This window comes from Muscardinus avellanarius (genome assembly GCF_963383645.1).
Source record: "Muscardinus avellanarius genome assembly, chromosome: 4".
Lineage (NCBI taxonomy): Eukaryota > Metazoa > Chordata > Mammalia > Rodentia > Gliridae > Muscardinus > Muscardinus avellanarius.
Genome location: NC_137789.1, coordinates 129,648,866 through 129,653,705, shown reverse-complemented (window position 1 = coordinate 129,653,705; position 4,840 = coordinate 129,648,866). Strand labels below are relative to the sequence as shown.

At 40.8% G+C, this 4,840-nt stretch overlaps 1 pseudogene across 1 annotated transcript; it reads left to right on the top strand.

Annotated features, from left to right (window-relative positions):
- Positions 1-4,153: 4,153 nt before the first annotated feature.
- On the top strand, positions 4,154-4,492 carry LOC308262429 (annotated as a pseudogene). Its single transcript has one exon. The product of its transcript is annotated as an uncharacterized misc_RNA (transcript).
- Positions 4,493-4,840: the final 348 nt, after the last annotated feature.

Genomic DNA, 4,840 nt, shown 5'->3' with positions numbered 1-4,840 from the left:
AACATGTGGAGACTGAACACCACACTTCTGAATGAAGAACGGGTCATAGAAGATGTAAGAGGTGAAATCAAGAAATTTCTAGAAACAAATGAAAATAAAGATACAACATATCAAAACCTCAGGGACACTTTGAAGGCAGTAATAAGAGGAAAATTTATAGCACTGAGTGCTCACATAAGAAAAACAGAAAATCTTCAAATAAATAACCTAACAACACACCTCAAAGCCCTTGAAAAGCAGGAACAATTGAACCCCAAAGCCAGTAGAAGACAGGAAATTATTAAAATTAGAGCAGAAATTAACAAAATAGAGAATAAAAAAAATACATAAAAGCAACAAAACCAAAAGCTGGTTTCTTGAAAAAATTAACAAGATAGATAAACCACTAGCCAATCTAACTAAAAAAAAGAGAGAACCCAAATTATGAAGATAAGGGATGAAAAGGAGAAATTACTACTGACAGTGTAGAAATCCAGAGGAGTATCAGAAACTACTTTGAAAAACTATACTCCTTCAAAATGGAAAATCTGGAGGAAATCGACAACTTCCTAGATAAATACAATCCTCCTAAACTGAGTCAATAAGATATAGAACACTTACACCAACCAATAACAATCAAAGAGATTGAAAAAGCAATAAAGAGCTTACCATCAAAGAAAAGCCCAAGACTAGATGGTTTCCCAAGTGAATTCTATAAAACCTTTATAGAAGAGCTAACCCCAATACTCCTCAAACTATTTCGCGAAATAGAAAAAACCGGGACTCTCCCAAATACATTCTATGAAGCCAACATCACACTAATACCCAAATCGAATAAAGACAGTTCAAGGAAGGAAAACTACAGGCCTATATCTCTGATGAGCTTGGATGCAAAACTATTAAACAAAATACTAGCAACACGCATTCAAAACCACATAAAGAAAATCATACACCATGACCAGGTAAGGTTCATCCCAGGGATGCAAGGCTGGTTCAACATACGAAAATCAACCCATGTAATTCACCATATAAACAGAAACAAGGATAAAAATCACATGATCATTTCAATAGATGCTGAAAAAGCATTTGACAAAATTCAACATCCATTTATGATAAAATACACTGCAGAGAACTGGAATAGAAGGAACATATCTGAACATTATTAAGGCAATCTACAATAAGCTCACTGCCAACATCGTATTAAATGGGGAAAAACTTCAAGAATTCCCCCTAAAAACTGGAATGAGACAAGGATGTCCATTATCACCACTTCTCTTCAATATAGTACTAGAGACTCTAGCCAGAGCAATAAGGCAAGAAAAGGAAATCAAAGGAGTACAAATAGAAAAAGAAGAACTCAAACTTTCACTGTTTGCAGATGACATGATACTATATTTAGAAAACCCAACAAACTCAACCAAAAGGCTTATAGAACTGATCAACAAATTCAGCAAAGTATCTGGATACAAAATCAATCTTAAAAAATCAGAAGCTTTCCTGTACACCAACCATAAATCCACTGAAAAAGAAATTCAGAAAACGCTTCCACTCATGATCTCCCACAAAAAAAAAAAAAAAAAAAAATACTTAGGAGTAAACTTGACCAAGGAGGTAAAAGATCTCTACAAAGAAAATTATAAAAGGGTTCCATCCCCAGTACCACCAAAAAAAAAAAAAAAAAAAAAAAAAAAAAAAAAAAAATATACATCTCAAGAGTGAGAGAGGTCTTTACAGTTTTTTTTTTTTTTTAATAGAAGACCCCCATGAGGGTAATGGATAGAGGTGTACAGCAGGGATGTAAGTCTGGCTTTCCTTAGAATCCTCAGGTTTCTGTCATTGCCATCTGCTGGTTAGTGGCCAAGCTTGAACAAGTGTCAGGCCGCCTATCTGGATCACTTGTTTACCAAACATCTTAGAAACTTGTGATGGGGAAATGGGCCTTTAGGATGGAAGGCAAGGGCCTTTTATAGGGTGAAGGTAAGAATCTTCATGTACTTTTTAGATTTAAAGCTACAATCTCCCTTTTCTTCACTCTTTGTCTTCTTTGTACATATTAGTTTTATTTTCTCTATCCTACCTCAGTTTTGTTTTTTTAAATATATTTATTTATTTTTGTGGTACTGGGGATGGAACCCAGGGACATTCTACCTCTGAGCTACACCCCTGCCCTATTTTTTTATTCTTTGATTTTGAAATAGGGCCTCACTGAGTTGCAAAAGGGCCTCACTAAGTAGCTAAGGCTGTCCACACTGTGATCCTCCTGTAACCCCAAACTCTGGGATTACAAGGATGCACCACCATGCCTACCTTCCCTACCTGTTTTTTTAATGCCCTCTATTGAAGGTGACCAACTGTCCCAGTTGGCCTTGCAAGTAAGGCATTTTTGGCTCTTTAGTGATAAAACCAGGAAGGCCCAGAAATTCAAGTTGGTTCTTCTATGTAGCCAACGAGGGCTTAAAACAAGTAGGTATAGATTTTGTTGGTGATGGTCAAGGCATATTATAAGTGCTTTATGATTTTCCCACACAAGGATAATGAACAAAGATTTTGATAATGAGTCCTGGATTCTTAGTCACTTTATATATGTTTATGTGTGTGTATGGAGGCGGGTTTTTTTTTTGTTTTTTTTTTTTTGTTTTTTTTTTTTTTGATGGTACCGGGGTTCCTGGAAACCCTTCTACCGCTGGGTTACACTCCCAGACCTATTTTATATTTTTATTTGGAAACGGTCTCTTAAGCCAGCGTGGCTGGCTTCGAACCAGCACGATCCTCCTGTCTCTGCCTCCCAAGCGCGGGGATTACAAGCGTGCACCACCACGCCTGGCTACCCCCAGCTCTTTTTAATTTTATTTTGAAACAGGGTCTCATTAAGTTACCACTCTGGGCTTGAATCTGTGATCCTTCTGTCTCACCTCCCAAGTACCTGGATTACAGGCTTGGACCACTTTACCTGGCTCTGGTTTAATCATTTAAATGTCCCTTTGAGCCGGGCGTGGTGGCCCACACTTGTAATCTCAGCATTCGGGAGGCTGAGACCGAAGGATCCCGGTTCATGGACAGTCTCAGCTACTTAATGAGTCCCTCCGCGACTCAGTGAGACCCAGTTTCAAAATAAGGAATAAAAACTAGGGCAGGGGGTGTAGCTTAGAGGTCAAATGCCCCTGGGTTCCATCCCCAGACCTGCAAAAATAAATAAATAAATATCCTTTTGTTGGAATGATGGGTTCATTTCTCATTTCTGGAACTCAGGATCAGCAGGGTCCTTGTTTAACTTGCTGAAAAGATTTCAGCATGTGCCAGTCAGAAACATGGACAAAGGTTTATTTGGGAAAAGGGAAGAAATACATATTCAAGAGAGAATGTGGGCCACTTTAAGATGAGAAGCATTTTGGAGCGTACGGGGCTCTTGTTTTATAGGGGACTTTTGTGAGGGTTGGGCTACAGAAGGTATGTGAGGCTGATCTCAGACCAGTAGTCCTGAGGCAGTTTTTGGTGCTCGGGTAGTCTGGTCAGCTTTAGGGTGAATGATCTCAACTCAGTCCAGTAGTCCCGAGGTGGTTTCTGGTGCTCAACCTTAGGGTCCTCAGGTGGATTAAGATCTTCATTATCTGATCTACAAATAAGCTGGAAAGTGTCCTAAATTGTAGGCTTCTCAAAAAAAAAAAAATCGTTATCTGTGTTGTTAACAATGCACAGTGCAATTATAGTTTCTTTCAGTGAACTTTAGTATCTACGGATCTCTCAGATATTTTGAAGAGTCAGGCCTGGGAAAGAGAACTGGTTTGGGGAGTGAAGGCTGAAGCGTTTCAGCTCCCGGTTCTTATATTGAAGTTATTTTACTTTTCCTTCCCGTCTTTTTTCTACCTTACTTAATTCTTCTAACCCATATCACTTTGACAACTAACTAAATCTGAAGCTGAATTTCTTCATCTGCAAAATGGGAGTGATAAAACTTCTGTCACCAAACTAGTCATGGTTTTAGATTGCCAACCACAGAAATGACTACTTCTTGTGAACAAGAAAAGGAATTCTCACTGGCTGCTCTGAAAAGCCATCATAGCATGGTTCCCGGCTTTGGCTCCCCGCTTCTCGCGGCCCCCTTCGCCCCTTGCCACCTCTCCCAACTCTCGCTTTATTTCCATCCCCATGCTTCAGATCACCGTTGTGCCCCACCATGTCACACGCGGCCGTGGACACCAGCTCCGAGATCACCATCAGGACCTAAAGGAGAAGAAGGAAGTTGTGGAGGAGGCAGAGAACGGAGAGAGGCCCCTGCTAATGGGAATGCCAATGAGGAAAATGGGGAGGAAGAGGCTGACAATGAGGTAGATGAAGAAGAGGAAGAAGGTGGTGAGGAGGAGGAGGAGGAGGAGGAAGAGGAAGAAGAAGGTGACGGTGAGGAAGAGGATGGAGATGAAGATGAGGAGGCTGAGGTGGCTACATGCAAGCAGGCAGCTGAAGATGAGGATGACGATGTTGATACCAAGAAGCAGAGACTGATGAGGATTACTAGACAGCAAAATGGGAAAGTTAGCCGGGCGTGGTGACGCACGCTTGTAATCCCCACGCTTGAGAGGCGGAGACAAGAGGATCACGCAGGTTCGAAGCCACCCTCTCTGGCTTATCCATTTCCAAATAAAAACATAAAATAGGTCTGGGAGTGTAGCCCGGAGGTAGAAGGGTTTCCAGGAACCCCAGTAGCACCAAAAAAAAAAAAAAAAAAAAGGAAAAGTTAAACTAAAAAAGGCCGCCATGACCTATGCACCCTCCACTTCCCATCTCAGAATCTAAACGTGGTCACCTTTGAGAAGAGAGGCTTGCCCGCTCACCGTGGCAGTGCCACCCACATATGACACCTGCT